Source organism: Trichechus manatus, unplaced genomic scaffold (genome assembly GCF_000243295.1).
Source record: "Trichechus manatus latirostris isolate Lorelei unplaced genomic scaffold, TriManLat1.0 scaffold00018, whole genome shotgun sequence".
Classification (NCBI taxonomy): domain Eukaryota; kingdom Metazoa; phylum Chordata; class Mammalia; order Sirenia; family Trichechidae; genus Trichechus; species Trichechus manatus.
The window spans coordinates 7,137,341-7,155,043 of record NW_004443954.1 but is presented as its reverse complement, the minus strand read 5'-3'; the positions used below and the strand labels follow the sequence as shown (position 1 = coordinate 7,155,043).

Genomic DNA, 17,703 nt, shown 5'->3' with positions numbered 1-17,703 from the left:
TTTCCAAGGAAATGACAAGGCTGAGAGTCAGTGCTCCAATTTTTAACAATGATCAGAGTCTGACTGCCATAGACTAATATTGCCAAAATCATAGTTTGGGTTTGGGTAGAAAGTAGGAGAACTTGCCCGGACATGGAACCACAAGAGATCAAGCAAAACGACTTCCCCCTGGTTATCTATTTCCTGAAAGATCAGGGTCAATAACACAGCCTGAACAGATACATTGTTTATACCCCGTATCAACGGTCTTTAATAAATAGCCCCAAATTGATTCTAAATAAGACCCAAAAATTATTTAATCGTGATTATGCATGCAGACCTTCAAACAGTCTTGTTATTACAAAACATTTAAAAATAGTATATATTACATTTTATTTATAAAATATTATATATATTATAAATACGTAAAATATTTTTAGAGCTGAAAATTTGATAGAGAAATTTGGCTCTAAGTTGAGGGAAGAAGTATTATGTGCAGAAATGAAACACCAGTATTTTTCAACATCTATCCAATGTCATCATAATGTACGAGATCCTACATAGACGGCTGAAGTAGTAGGCAAAATGAAGTGTGGGTTGCTTTTTTTGGGGGGAGGGGTGAATCTGCTTTTTCAAGGGAGACAGTTCATGGCTTTCAGTAGATTCTCTGACTTGCAACTCTCGGTTATCAAAAAAATATCAAAAAATAACTTCATTGACCTCTTACTATAATGTTATGAGGTATTATTTCATTTAAAAAAAACAATGAAATTTAGGCTCAATGAATTTAAACAGTTTTCCCAAGGTCAGCAATTAGTAAACTAGCAGATGAGAATGCAAGTTATTCTGGTCCCAAAGCCCCTGAACTTCTGGCTGGTAGGCTTAAAAAAAAAAAAAAAAAAAAAAAGAGCATAAAATGAAAAAAAATCATTATTCAATCAACTTTGCTAAAAGTAGCCTGAAGATGCTGACTATAATAAGTAAAGTCTTACACAACTCTAACTATGCAGCAGGCACTATTTCAAGTGCTTCATTTAATCCTCACAATGAGAGAACCTAATCACAGCAATATTATTATGAACCTCACACAGCACCTAAGGGGCCATGTTGGCTTTCCAACCCAGGCAGGTCTGGCTCCCACCTCGAGGCCCTTAACCATTAACCACTATGCATAATACCTGCCTTCCATGAGGACTCAAATTAAGGGATATGGATAGAAAATGTTAGAAGAAGAAAAAGTTATTTTGAGTCTTTCCTAGATAAATCTCTGGATGTTTTAAGCAGCATTTAAGAAAATAATTATTATATGGTAATTCTTCCTTATTTTAGTGAAAATGTAATACCATATAAGGATAAGTTATTAAGAATACATAATTACAATTTTCTGGTTCCTAAAATATTTGCCTAAACTCAAAGCACTATGCTACCTCCTATCTAGGAAAATCTTTTATCATCTTCTATTTTAATACTTATTTTGACAAGTGCAGGAGAAACCCTATGTTTCAAAAATGTTTATTATACATATAGCACATTGCAAGAGAAGGGAGAATCAACACTTCTCAAGATCCCTAGAAAAGATTTATTATGTGGTTTCACACAACCTTTTCAGTTCCCTAGCAGAATTATCTCCTTTTCTGTGAATGGATTTAGACAAACGCATTATTGCCTGGTGGAGTCAGCAGACTGCCTAGCCTCCACATATCAGTGGTTCCTGTTGTCACTGCCATTTTATCTGCTTCTGCTACAATTTTAGTTTATTCGGGACAGTAGTTAGAAAAAATGAACTGCATTAGACAAACTGGTTATATATAGCACATCCCAAAAGGAAAAAATCTTCTCTGTGCCAAGTCAAAAAAGAAAAAAAAAACTTAACTTATTGCATGTAAAGGTTAGCAACAAAGCAGTAATCAGTCTTTACATCTGAAAAACTAAACTTCTGACTCTTGTCAATAGTTTCCTTAGGATGGTTTACTGATTAGCTTGCATGTCACCTAAAACTCAGATAAAGACGACCAATATCTGGTTACAGACTGAAATGTCGTCTTCTCACATTCAATTTCCCACTGAAGGGTATAAAAGTGTCAATAATGATGAGATTTACAAATAGCTCACTAAGGCTCAAACACAGGCAGTCTGATCAGTTCTAAGTGTTTTAAATATACAAACATGAGTACTTAAGATGAAGCTTAAGTCTTCTAAAATTAGACAGGAAACAAGTGCCAAGCGCGTTCTTAATGTGAGAAAAAAATTGAAAATAATTATCAGTAATGCCGTAAGTCAACTGCAGCCTAAGACTGAATAACTGGTTTTTACGTACGAGCTTTAAAATTATCTTCTATTCTGTTTTATTTACTAGAGCTGCAGGAGTTGCTTTTCACTTACCTATATAGTTCATACACCTTCTTAAAATGAGATCCTACTAGGTTTCAAGAACTCGGTTTTAGGGCAAGTTTAATTTTCTCTTTCTCAAGGCGAATTCCAATTCATTTTCTTTTCCTTCCTCTTCTTCCCCCACCCTACACACACACTTTAAATTCCAAATGACACTGAACACAACTAATAAAGGCTCATTTCCATAAGAATTTCATTTTTAAACAATTTTCTTTTCATTCACTCAACAAATGACTTAGTATTTACGACGTGCCAGGTATTGTGCTAGGCAAAAAAAACAGGAACCTTGCCCTCGAGGACCATGGTCTCAGGCGCCATCTAGGTCAACTGGCATAACTAAGTTCATAAAGAAAATGTTCTACATCCTACTTTGGTCAGTAGCGTCTGGGGTCTTAAACGCCTGTGAGCGGCCATTTAAGATACATCTATTGGTCCCATCTCATTTGGAGCAAAGGAGAATGAAGAAAACCGAGACACAAGGAAAATATTAGCCCAAAGGACTAAAGGACCACATGAACCAGAGACTCCACCGGCCTGAGCCCAGAAGAACTAGATGGTGCCCGGCTACTGCCACCAACTGCTCTGACAGTGATCACAACAGAGAGTCCTGGACAGAGCCAGAGAATAATGTAGAACAAATTCAAATTCATGAAAAAAGACCAGACTTACTGGTCTGACAGAGACTGGAGAAATCCCTGAGACTACAGGCCCTGGACACGCTGCTAACTCAGAATTGAAACCACTCCTGAAGCCCACCTTTCAGCCAAAGATTAGACAGGCCTATAAAACAAACGATAATACCCATGATGAACATGCTTCTTCGTTTGATCAAATATACAAGACCAAATGGGCAACACCTGCCCAAAAGCAGGATAAGAGGGCAAGAAGGGACAGGAAGGCTGGACAAAGGGACATGGGGAACCGTGGGTGGAAAGGAGGAAAGTGCTATCACATTGTGGGGATTGGAACCGATGTCACAAAACAATATGTGTATAAATTCTTTAATGAGAAACTAACTTGAGCTGTAAACTTTCACCTAAAGCACAATACAATTTAAAAAAAAAAAAAAAAAGGCCTTGCCCTCACAGATCTTAGATTTAGTGTATGATTATTAGTTTAATGTCTATTCCCCCAGATTCTTAGCTTGCTACCAAGGGCTCCTTCAGTGTTCCCTCTCTAAGCCTAACAGCAATGTTCTACGCTTATTCCAGTATGAAGCAAAATTTTTAAAGGACTGGACAGCCAAAGATGTTGTTCCTTTGGTTATCATCTGCTTAATTCACATATTATACCAAACTTCTGTTCTTTATGCTTATAGGGTGAAATAATACATTGTCTGGGATTTGCTTCAAAATAATTGGTAAGAGGGTATGAGTTGGTTCATGGGGGCTCATTAAATTACTTTGTCTACTTTTACGTAGGTTTAAATTTTCCATAATAGCTTGAAACTCTTTGTAAACATGTTTTTAATCAATACAAAGACATTAACTTTTAGGAATTTCAGTAGCTGCATAAAAAGACAGCACAAAAATGACAGGGTATATAGCTCGATGCATGTTCTATTTAATCCACTATGGGACGTTGAGTCCTAGTGTTAATTATAAATATCCTTTCCATTGTTTCAAACTGCTCATTTGTTAAACAGAAGGTAGTGCTAATCTAATTGAAAACTATATTAGGACTGTGATAAAAATTATTACAGAAAACCCTACAAATGTACAAGTACTAATGTTATATAAACACTAACTATCCAATCATGAAAAAGGATATTCTTTTCCATCTTAGAAGAGGTGAACTGGGGTTGTTATTCTGACACTATGCAATTACTAAAAGTAAAGTAATAATATTTCTGATTTATTCAAGCTTACAGAGGTGACGACAGAAATGCAAAACTGACGCTGATACAGTGAAGTACGTAGCACAAAGATCAAAAGTAGATAATTTTTAAAATATAACACATTTACTTGACATTGCCCAAGAGCCTATGAAGCTCTCATTTTAATTTAACAACTGGTCCAGACACTGGACAATTTAAGACTTTGTGGCTATATTTAAACATGTGCCTGTAATCACAGCAAATAATATTTGTAATAGCACTTTATAGATTATAAAGCACTTTTCACAAACTCCTGTTAGTCAGATTTTATTACATGATAATATTTGTTAAAACTAAGAATTGGTCTATGCCTCCAGCTCATGGACAAGGGAGTCTAAACTTGATCCCAAGCCACCTAATTCCAAATTCTTTGCACTTTCCATTATCCCAAGCTGCTGCTGAAAGGAGTTTATACCTTCATTAAAGATACAAAACCTAAAACACATAGAGAAAAAAAAATTAGAACATGAGATAAGCTATCCCACAGTCAACAGCCAAACATGTGGTCTGGGTAATAAGTACTCCTGAAGAACAAGAAGGGAGAGGATTACTGGTGGACCAAGGTTACTGGAAAAGGTTTCTCAGACGAATGAACGTCATATAAAGCCATGAGGTGGCTCATCCGACAGAAGTCAAGTGTGGCTTTCTATCTCTGGAGAGTACTTTTACCATCAAGAAACTTCCAAGTTCTCAATAGATAAGTGCTATCTTGGGTGAAGGGTGAGACAGTACACAATACAGGGGAAACTAGCACAACCTGTACAAGGAAGGGTCATGGAAGCCCCATAGACACATCCAAACTCCCTGAGGGACTGAATTGCTGGGCTGTTGGCAGGACACAGCTTATAAAGACAATGCTCTACATTCTACCTTGGTGAGTAGTGTCTGGGGTCTTAAAAGCCTGTGAGCAGCCATCTAAGATACTCCACTGGTCTCATCCCTTCGGGAGCAAGGGAGAATGAAGAGAACAGGATACAAGGAAAAGATTAGTCCGAAGGACTAACTGTCCATAGCTACCAAGGCCTCCACCGGACTGAGTCCAGTACAGCTAGATGGTGCCCGGCTACCACCACTGACTGCTCTGACCAGGATCACAACAGAGGGTTCTGGACAGAGCTGGAGAAGGATGTAGAGCATAATTCTAACTCACAAAAAAAAGACCAGATTTACCGGCCTAAAGGAGACTGGAGAAACTTCAAGAGTATGGCCCCCAGACACCCTTTTAGCTCAGTGGTGAAGTTACCTCCGAGGTTCACTGTTCAGCCTGGGAGTGGACAGCCCCGTAAAACCAAATGAGACTAACGAGGTACAGGAGTCCAGTGACAAGGGCCAGAAGGCAGAGGGGGACAGGGAAGCTGGTGATAGGGAACCCAAGGTTGAGTAAGGATATTGTTGATGTGTTGTGAGATTGTTAACCATTGTCATAGGGCAACATTTGTAGGAACTGTTAAAGGAGAAACTATTTTGTTCTGTAAGCCTTCATCTTAAGTGAGAGTAACAGCACAATTGGAAGAGCGCAGTCAATGTCACTGAACTGTGCGTGTAGAGATTTTTGAAACAGTGTATCTTTGGGTATGTGTATTTTCACAAAAAAAAAAAAAAGGTTGAGAAGTTAGAGGGTTAATATGTTGTGGGGTTGTTAACCAATGTCATAAAACAACATGTGTACTACTGTTTCATGAGCAACTATTTGTTCTGTAAGTCTTCACCTGAAGTACAATAAAATATTTAAAAAGAAACTTCCAAGTTCTTAGCTAAAGAAAAAGACTAACATGACTTTTACATTTGTTTTGCTAACTGAATAACGAGGGTGGCAACTTCAGATTTGGAGTACCAAAACTATATCTCTAAAAGGTGGCACTTCTTCAAACTCTTAATTGTTCCACTGACGTTTTTATTTTGTTTTCAGGCCTATTTCAAGTTGTTGTTGTTTTTTTTTAAATATATATACGTGTCTCATTTCTCATTAAATTCTGACATTTCCTACCCTCCACAGTAATAAATTTGGAAATTTTTTTTTTGGTTGTTGTTCTATTTTTTACAACCTAGATACAAACAGTAAGAGTACCTAGCTCATAACGTTTTATTACAATTAGGTAAATTAATACATAAAAACCATTTAGACAAAAAAAGATCAGACTTACTAGTCTGACAGACTAGAGAAACTCTGAGAGTATGGCGCCTAGACACCCTTATAACTCAGTACTGAAGTCACTCCTGAGGGTCACCCTTCAGTCGAAAAACAGACAGGCCCATGAACAATAATACTCATAGCTCAACCATGACTAAATGGACACACCAGCCCAGGGGCAAGGATGAGAAGATAGGAGGGGACAGGAAAGCTGGACAAATGGAAATGGGGAACTCAAGGTCAAGAAGGGGAGAGTGTTGACACTTTGCAGGGTTGGCAACCAATGTCACAAAACAATATGTCTTAATTGTTTAATGAGAAACTAATTTGCTCTGTAAACCTGCATCTAAAGCGAGATAAAAAAAGAAAATAAAAACCATTCAGGACAAGACTTGATATTGGCATATGTGCTATGCTATATAAGGGTTAATTTTTTGGAGGGGGAAGACAGCTAATAACTAAAAGACAACTTTCATTTCACATTGTTATTATGCCTTTTTTAACTTACAAAAGGGAAAATACTGTATCTAGGTTTTAGAATGAAAAGTTACAGGTTATTGATACCTTAATACATGCTTCAGCTACTCTATTTGATAAATATAAATATATCCTTAGTAAAAGATCTGAAACGATCTACACCAAAATGTTACTTTTCCTCCAAGGAGTGGGACTGAAGGGTTAGGAGAAAGGAAAAAACTTCCACTTTGTGCTTTAAACACTTCTCTACTATTTAAATTTTCTACAATTTTTAAGAGCATCATAATTGTGGTACACTACAGAAATTTGCAATTTTTTGGATACTTCTCCCATTGAGAGGTAGGGCCTTGTCCTTTCTCCTTGAATTTGGGTGAGCTCCAGGACTATCCCACCAGAAGAATACAATGGAAGTAACACTGCCAGTTTCCAGGTCTAGGCCATAAGAGATTGGCAGCTTTCACTTTTTGTTCCTTGGAATACTCACTGCTGGAATCGTGCCACCTTAATATAAAGAAGCCCAATCAGCCCTATGAGAGGCCCACATGGAGAGAAACTCAGGTCCCTGGCTGACAGCCCCATCTGGGCTCCCAGGTGACAGCCGGCATCAACTTGCCAACCGTAACTGAGCCATCTTGGAGGTAGATCCTGCAGCCCGAGCTTAGATGCCCAGCTAACACCATGGAGAGCAGAAGTGAGCCATCCCCACCGAGGTCTGCCCAAATTACCGATCCATGAGCAACATAAATGATTGTTCTTGTTTTAAGCCTCTAAAGTTTCTGATCAATTGTTACACAGCAGTAGTTAAACAAAAGTATAATTGTTTAAAATAAAGGGAGAAAAACATACTGAAGCATTTTAATCAGTTGTCAAAGAACAACTGCTTTAGAACCTAGTAAAACATAAGACAAAATATAGTCCTTTTTCCCCTAATTAACATATTTGTTCATTTTGTACCACACTTGTTTAATCTAAATAGAAGATTTTCTAAGACAGCTAAAGACAAATTAAATATTTCTTATGCTTTCAACTGAATATAAAGTTTCATAATTAGTGAATGAAGACCCTAAAGATTTAGGAACCTCTATAGATGGGGCCCTGGTGGCACAGTGGTAAAGAGCTCAGCTGCGAACCGAAAGGTCGATGGTTCAAAACCACCAGCCGCTCCTTGGAAACTCTACAGGGCAATTCTACTCTGTTCTACAGGATCCCTATAAGTCAGGACCAACTTGATGGCAAGGAGTTTACAGATCAAAAAGGGGCCCTGGTGGTGCAGTAGTTAAGCACTCGGCTGCTAACTGAAAGGTTGGCAGTTCAAACCTACCAGTCACTCACTGGAAAAAGATGACGCAGTCTGCTCCTGTAAAGATTACAACCTTGGAAACCCTATGGGGCAGTTCTACTCTGTCCTATAGGGTAGCTATGAGTCAGAATCGACTCAATGGTAGTGAGTTTGATTTCTGGTTTTATAGGTCAAAAGACTCTGTCACCTTACTGACCAGAAACTTGAAATTTTAGAGAGATACTAAGTTGAGGGAAACAAACTTTGGTTTTGTATGGTTGCTAAAAAGAACTTGGCCAAATGATTTAATCTTTTTGCTAACTTGTGCCATGATCTATTTAAAAAGAGGTAAGAACTGCCTGGCTAAAATCAGAGCTTTATTGTGAGGATCAACTAAAACAATGTATGTAAAACCATTACGATGTGGCATTTTGGAGCTCAAGTTTTTTCCTGCTATTGGGGTAATACATTCTACAATCTGAACAATTTCACAAGCTTAAAGGACCTCACTCTCCCAGCCCCCTTCCTAAACTTAATCATCCAGGTTTTCTCCTTCCTTTTTCTCTTAATTTTCTCTCTTTTCCTTTCTTACTCATTTGAGTCAGGTATGTGCCTTCTGGCAACTGCCTAAGTATTGTGGGTACCATCATCATTCTTGAATATTTATACATATAGCATGCTACAAAATACATTGTTCCCTCCATCCCTTCAGCAAGGGAAAAAGGGAAAAACAGGTCTTGGCCCCAAAGTGATGAAAGTCATGGAAAACCAAGCAGAACTAATAGTTTATGTCAGAAAGCCCTGAATAAGTGTTGCTCCATGCCCACTACCAATCTCTAGAATATAAACAGCAGCTCTTAGGCATTGTTCCTCAGAAATTCCACGAGCTCAGAGGAATCCAACGTCCATGAATAGATGAACCAGAGAAGGAAATCAGCACAAATCTATTCCGAATGAAAATTACAGTTTATTTGTAAAAAATGAATCTGATTCAAGCAAGAGCATGGATGCATTATTTTTCTACATATCAAGAGGGCAAACTGGCACAGACCAATTGGTAAATTACTGAATAATATCACATGTTCCAGAAGGGTTAATACAACTGACCCAGAAAAGCAGTTTGTCCTCCAGAGATTCATTTTCTCACCCTGACTCACTGTAGGATCAGCTGTGTTAATAATAATGCTTTGCAATTTTCTATCATTTTTTCTGCTAAAAGCTCAAATATGAGTTGATAGGGCACATCACAAACTACACAGATGGTATTCCACAGTTTCCACAGCTCTGACTGAATAGCTCATTTGACTTACTAATAAATGTTCCTATTGCAAGATTTAAAAAGAAAGGCGGGAAAAAACCAAATATGAAAAATTAAGAGAAAAGGTAGGAAGACAGTGAATTTTCCTATCCAATTCGGTGGCATCTACATGAAAGGGTAAACACTCGACAGAGTACCCACAGCACAACACAGTTCCTTCGGATACCAGTGCCCACAGGTAGATGCTTCCTGTCAAGTGCTGCCAAGCCACCAGGAAGATGAGGTCAAGGCAGTGAATGAGGTTGTGTTATTTCCTATATGAATGTGCAACAATCAAATGTGAAAGGAAAAATCCTCACTGAGGAGAAGCTATAACCTAGGATTATCATCTTTTGTTTTAATCCTTTGACCTGTAACTACTCATCTGAGACAGACACGTGGGCAGAAGCCTGACTAGAAGTAAAGTAATGGTTATCTGTCTAAAGTACAGAAGTGTTACGGACATTTATAAATCCTATTTAAATTGGAATCCTTTAAACACAACATTCTAAAATGGTTATGTTCTTATATATGGATGTGGACTACAGCCACCCTCGAAAATTCCTTTATTGCTATTTACAAATTTTCTGCACATACTCTACTAATAAGAGAAGGCATTTATTCCTTTGAACTTCTAAATGTTCTCCTCTGTTAACTGTATCTAAATATCTCATCCCTCCCTCTGGATCAGAAAATTCTCCATTAGGGAATTTAGTTGCCTAAAGTTTTCTGTCCGTCTTTGAGTAAATCAGTGCACTCCATTTGCGTAGCAAATATGAGCAAACATGTGAAGATAGGCATCCTCCAGTGATTTGTAAAATGTGAATTTATCTTTGGAACAGGCCGGATCTTGAAAAATTCTGAGTCAATTCTTCCCTATGGAAAACAGAACTATTACTGATGATCATATTTAATTAAACTGCATGATGAAGACCACTCAGATGTAGAGCAGCTAAAGAGACTTGCTTTCCTCGGTGATTTAAGTGGTTTTGTAGCCTGTACTCATGGGATTATATTCAACCTCCAAGAAACACAGGTACCTGATTTTGGTGAATTGTGTCCTACCACTCTTTGCAAAAGCTTCATTTTTTTTCTGAGAAAATTATTGTATTTTAAGTCACAGTCTGAACTAGTCAAAAATAACATTCAAATCTTATGCAGTAATTTTCTCAGAAGAGAAGGGGTTTTACTTTAAATTATTAACAGTCAAACAATTTCAACACTAAGGTCCATTAGATATTTCCCTGAGAAATCAAAGTTATAATCTCTTTGTAGGGAACAACACTGTCCACTTCTAAGAGCGAGATTCAGATATGCCAATCTCCCAGGTTAAGGAAATGTAAATTTTATGTACTTTATTTTTCTGATATTTTTGATATGACAATTAATATGTTATACCATCTGAATAGTTTCTAAAATATCCAAAACAATTTTTTTCCAAAATATACAGTTTTAACTCTCTTGATTTAAATCACCTGGTGGTGCAGCAGTTAAGCACTTGGCTCACAACCAAAAGGTCGGCAGTTCAAACCCACTAGCCACTCTGCAGGAAAAAGATGTGGCAGTCTGCTTCCATAGAGATTTACAGCCTTGGAAACCCTATGGGTCAGTTCTACTCTGTCCTATAGGGTCGCTATGAGTCGGAATCAACGAGAAAGCAATGGGTTTGGTTTTTTCTTTGTCTCTCAATCGTCTACATAAAGCTAACAACATTCACCATCACCTCCACCTTCTACGGACCTACATGGATGTGACAGGGACAAGAATCATGACAGATCAAATGATACACCAAATAATCTTTGCCCTCCCTCTCACCCTCACCTCTGTTGAAAACCACTGAAAAAGACCTACTGGGTGCTAACATGTATGAGATTATAATAATAATTATTTTGTAATCAAACAAAGTAGTACCACGTTTCCTCTAAACAGTTAATAATTACACAAGTTTATAACGTACCCTTACAGACTCTGTAAGATAGAGTGTTGCATGACACTTGCATTTCTGGAACATGCATTAACTGACGAAGAAAGAAGGCTTAAAAAAAACTTGACCACAGATAATCTCGGTGGTCCTAGTCTTCAGGACTAACTTCCTAAATAGTTCTCTGAAACAACCTCAGTTGTTATTTAAAATAATCTTCTCTAGTTTGCAATTCCAAATAACAACCAAGATTTACTGAACACAAACTATGTGCCAAAGACTAATCATTGCAGGAGATTCAAAGTAATGATAATAACAATAGCGAACATTTAACAAAATTGAGGCTCAGAGAGATTAAATAACTTGTTCAAGGTCACACTTGTTCAAGTGATAGAGATGGAATTCAATCCAGCCAATCTAGCTCTTAATTATTACACCAAACTGCCTTCACAGAACCAATAAAAAAGAAAGAAAGGAAAGAAAAAAACTCCTGCATTCAAGGAACTCGAAATTTTGCTGGTACTTAATATATTAACATCTTCCAAGAGAGCATTCCACAAATTTTTAGTAGACTCTCTAAGAAAGATTTGATAATCTTTCTGCCTTTTAATGACATTACCTTATATAAGAGTGACTAGGAAGAAGAAACGACAAGACCTTGAAAGATTTTACTTTCATTTTAACCTTAAAATTGAAATGCCTTTCCCGAAGACAATTCTGCAGCTGGTTGTACATATGTCATTAGTTACTTCAATGTGTGGTTTTCTTATCTTTCTGTTATTGAGAAATTTCTTAATACAGAAGAGTGTGTGCTCAAATAATACATGCAGACAGACAGTCATGCCAGGTCATCTCCACACTGACAGTCCCTATCACCCTCCAGGTTACTGGGGCTCCTGGCAGGAAGAAGGCTCCCATGCTCCTCCCTCTACGCAGGGCCTAGACCAGTGGGCCTCAAAGTGTGGTTCTCTACCACATCTGTCAAGTCACTTGAACAGTCTCTTTAAAAAAGCAGCTTTCTGGAGCCATTCATACTTCTCTGAACCTTGATGAGACTTTGGAATTTCCACTTTGATAAGCAAGTAGGTAATTGACACACTCCAAAATTTGATAATTCTTAGACTAGAGACTTACCAACCTAAAAACTCTATCATCCATGCTCCCAGCATCTGAAAAGCAGCACCTTTTAAACAAAAGGTTGCCTTAATCTATAAAATGGATCATCTGCTGAATCAGCACCATTCTGGCCTTTCAAAGAGGACTGGGTTAATCATTACTCATATCACGGGTGGTGTTCAGAGCTAGCTCCCTGGAAATGTTCCTGGTAAAACACACAGTGCAAGAGGGTATGTCTTATCATTTAATCAAGAGTTCTAAGTAATACATACATGAGTAGGAAAAAATAATAATACAAAGGGGCTATATTTTTCTCTATTTAAAGAAAATTATCAATTCTATAATCTAAAGAAAAAATTACAAAGATTAACTAATGCCCTACAATCCTCTTTCTAGATAAACAGTGAATCCATTACCAGAAAATTACTTAAATTTCATCTACTTCATTCTGTCTTCATTAATAATAAAATTCCATCCTCATCACCTGTGAGCGAAACAAGTATCATCGTCCACATTCAACAAAAAAGGAATCTGGGACTCGCCCAAGGTTAAAGGTCCATCCAGAGGCAAAATATACTTAATTATGATTCAACTTCCTTTAAAAAAAAATCAGAAAGTTCTTCTAAATGTCTAACAACAATCCCATTAGATATAGTTTAAGGACATTGCCTTTTGTGGAACTAATGAAAAACTTCTCATTATTTCTCCTACTTAATCACGTTGTGTATCTCAGAAATAATAAAGCCTCATTTTCTCTTTTCTCTTATTTTAAAGGAAAAGGCAGTAACACTTTAACTTTTCTCCAACTTAGCATATGGCAGATGGAGGTTCCTAAAGGCTATCACAACCTCCCATCCCACATGCTCTTCTTACAATGTGACTTTAACATTTCTCCCAAGGAAAGCTGGGATCTCTGTTCCCTCCCCCTTGAATCTGAATCTGGGAAGGCTTGACTATGACTTCCAAGGCTAAGTCAAAAGGGAGATACAGCTTCCTTGGAACTCTCACTCTTGGAATCACAGTCACCATGCTATGACGAAGCCCAAGCAGGTCCATGAAGAGGCCATGTGTAGATATTCCAGCCTATACACGGCCAAGGTCCCAACCAAAAGCCAGCATCAATCACCAGACATATGAATGAACAAGCTTTCAGTGGACTCAGCCATCAAGTCTCCCCTGGCTTTCAGTCTTCCTAGCTGAGGTCTCAGACATCATGGAGCAGGTGAGACGTGTCCATCGTGCTTTTTCCCATCCTGACCCACAAAATTTATGAGCATAATACCACCAAATTTGGGGTGGTTTATTAAGCAGCAACAGTAAATAGAACTCCCTAATCCAGAACACAAGCAAGAAACAAAAAGGAGACAGGGAATAAAAGGCTTCTTTCCAAACAATCAAAATAAATATCCCAAATTCTGTGCACTAAAGATGACTAACTTTACGGCTAAGAGTCTCTCAGGTTCTCATGCCGATCTTATCAAAAGTGCATGTAAATTACCTCCGAGGTTCACTGTTCAGCCTGGGAGTGGACAGCCCCGTAAAACCAAATGAGACTAACGAGGTACAGGAGTCCAGTGACAAGGGCCAGAAGGCAGAAGGGGACAAGGAAGCTGGTGATAGGGAACCCAAGGTTGAGTAAGGATATTGTTGATGTGTTGTGAGATTGTTAACCATTGTCATAGGGCAACATTTGTAGGAACTGTTAAAGGAGAAACTATTTTGTTCTGTAAGCCTTCATCTTAAGTGAGAATAACAGCACAATTGGAAGAGTGTAGTCAATGTCACTGAACTGTGTACGTAGAAATTTCTGAATCGGTGTTATCTTTGGCTATGTGTATTTTCACCAAAAAAAAAAAAAAGGTTGAGAAGTTAGAGGGTTAACATGTTGTGAGGTTGTTAACCAATGTCATAAAACAACATGTGTACTACTGTTTAATGAGAAACTATTTGTTCTGTAAGCCTTCACCTGAAGTACAATTAAAAAAAAAAAAAAGTGCATGTAAAATAAGAGGCACCGCAAACACACTACATTTTCTATCTTCATCTTACGTGCATGCCTCTCTTTAGAATGCTCTTTTTCTCTTCTGATGAAACCTGTCTTTGAGGCACAAATGAAATTGTTGTGGGGTGCCCTCAAGCCAATTTTTGACTCACAGCAATCCCATGTGACAGAACAGAACTGCCCATAGGGTTTTCTAGGCTGTAATCTTTACAGAAGATCGCCAGGTCTTTCTTCCGAGGAGCAGCGGGGTAGGTTGAAAACACCAACCTTTCGGTTAGCAGCTGAGTGCTTAACCATTGCGCCACCAGGGCTCCTTTAATCAAACACTAAAGGAGCTAAAGCTTTTCCTCATCACAAAACAGTCTGCTCCCATAAATACCTGTATAGCCCTCTACTCTAATACATTTTTCTATTCTAATGTATGTATTCTACTGCAATTACTTGTTCACACATCTCTTATGTTCCCTAAATGGTGGGACTGAGTATGCAGGATCATTTCTCCTTTTGGTCTTTGTATTCCCAGTATCTGGCATATAAAATGCACTCATTAAGTTTTTGCTAAGTAAACAAACAAACCTGGTTATCTGGTTTCCAAACCCACAGCAAATAAAAAGCAAAAAACTAAAAAGAGAAAGGCAACTGTTATTTAAAAACAACAACAGAACACATACATATAAAAACAGATTAATATTAAATGAACAGAGACAGAAAAAGGAAACTCCAATAGTTGCCTAGAGTTTCTTAGTGTGGGGTCTACAGGTTTATACTTATTTAGTGAAGAGACAAATCAGTATTAAAAGTTCTCACGGACCTCCTCGTATTTTAGCACATTTCAAGTTAGTTTAGAAAATGGAAAAATTACGCATTTTAGAAGGATTTTCTCCTAAATTTTAAATTTCAGGAGCGCTGGTTGCATAGTGGTTAACAGTTCAGCTGTTAACCAAAAGGTTGGCAGTTTGAACCCGCTAGCCGCTCCTTGGAAACCCTATGGGGCAGCTCTACTCTGTCCTATACTGTCGCTATGAGTTGGAATTGACTTGACAGCAATGAGTTTTAAAGGAATATAAATCACAACCATCAAATAAATTAGATACACAAGAGACCTCATTTTCGGAAGGTTTTGTATAGCCACAGTTTCACCGTATCATCTTCTCTATACAGTATAATTTTCGTTGTGTCCTCTCCACTACTACAACCACCACCACACCTTAAGTTTTGGTTACATTTCAGAAGCGTGAAGTACTTTCCTCCCAGTTGACCCAAGCTGCTACCACATCAGTTTGGGATGTAGCACAGCATCACTTACAAGACCAACCACAATACTTTTTATCTTTTGTTGTTGTTGTTAGATGCCATCTAGTCGGTTCCAACTCATAGCGACCCTTACGTACAACAGAAGGAAACAGTGCCCAGTTCTGTGTCATCCTCACAATAGATTCTACACTTGAGCCCACTGCTGCAGCCACTGTGCCAGTCCATCTCATTGAGGGTCTTCCTCTTTTTCACTGACTCTCTACTTTACCAAGCATGATGCCCTTCTCCAGGGCCTGGTCCCTCCTGATAACACATCCAAAGTACATGAAACAAAGTCTTGCCATCCTCAGTTCTCATGAACATTCTGGCTGTACTTTCAAGACAGATTTGTTCGTTCTTCTGGTAATCCATGGTATATTCAATATTCTTCACCAACATCAAAATTCAAAGGCATCGATTCTTCTTCAGTCTTCCTCTTTCACTGTCCAGCTTTTACATGCATACGAGGCAACTGAAAACGTCACGGCTTGGGTCAGGAACACCTTAGTTCTCAAAGTGACATCTTTGCTATTTAATACTTTAAAGAGATCTTTCACAGATTTGTCCAATGCAATACATCATTTGATTTCTCAACTGCTGCTTCCATGGACACTGACTGTGGATCCAAGTACAATGAAATCCTTGACAACTTCGATCTCTTCTCCGTTTATCATAATGTTTTTTATTGGTCCAGTTGTGAGGATTTTTGCTTTATGTTGAGGTGTAATCCATACTGAAGGCTGTAGTCTTTGATTTTCATCACTAAGGGCTTTAAGCCCTCCTCACTTTCAGCAAGCAAGGTTGTCATTTGCATATCGCAGGTCGTTAATGAGTCTTCCACCAATTCTGATGCCATGTGCTTCTCATATAGTCCAGCTTCTCAAACTATTTTTTCAGTATATAGATTAAGTATGGCTAAAGGATACAACCCGGACACACACTTTTCCTCATTTTAAACCATGCAGTAACCCTTTGCTTTGTTCAAACAACTGCCTCTTGGTCTATGTACAGGTTCTACATGAGCACAATGAAGTGTTCTAGAACTCCCATTCTTTGCAATATTATCCATAATTTGTTATGATCCACACAATTGAATACTTTTGCATAGTCAATAATACACAGGAAAACATCTTTCTGGCATTCTCTGCTTTCAGCCAAGATCCATCTGACATCAGCAATGATATGCCTCATCCCATGTCCTCTTCTGAATCTGGCTTGTATTTCTGGCAGTTTTTTGTAGATGTACTGCTGCAACCGCTTTTGAATTATCTTCAGCAAAATTTTACTTGCATATGATGTTAATGATACTGTTGGAAAACTTCCACATTCTGTTGGATCACCTTTCTTTGGGATGGGCACAAATATGACTCTCTTCTTGTAGACTGCCCAGGTAGCTCTCTTCCAAATTTCTTACCCTCTCCAATATACCAGTATTTTTTTTTAAAGTAGGGCAATACATATAAAATTTAAAAAAAAAAAGAAGGGTATCTCCTAATGTCTGTAAGACATTTCAGGAAGACTTTCTCAAACAAAAACCAGGTAACAGAATTTCTGAGTCACTTATTATTTTAGGTTCATAATCACCTTAAAATTGCCCAGATCTGTTAAACAAGGCCTATGTACAGTCTCATTATCTTTCTATTCTTGCTGTCTCTTATCTATCTCTTAAGTATATGATTTCCCAGTTTAAATATTAATTTGATAAAAGAATATTCACATTATTCTTGAACAGCGTTTTGTTTGGTTTTATTGTGCTTCAGGTGAAAGTTTGCAACTCAAGTTAGTTTCTCATATAAAAATTTATACACATATTGTTATGTGACCCTAGTTGCAATCCCTATAATGTGACAGCACACTTCACTTTTCCACCCCAGATTTCCTGTGCCCATTCAACCAGCTAACGTCCCTTTCTGCATTCTTATCCCACCTCCGGACAGGAGC

General features: G+C 37.9%; 1 protein-coding gene across 4 annotated transcripts in view; it reads right to left on the bottom strand.

The window, feature by feature from the left end:
- Positions 1-17,703, bottom strand: part of NCOA2 (nuclear receptor coactivator 2) — a 304,968-nt gene that overhangs the window by 267,549 nt on the left and 19,716 nt on the right. The window lies entirely within an intron of this gene.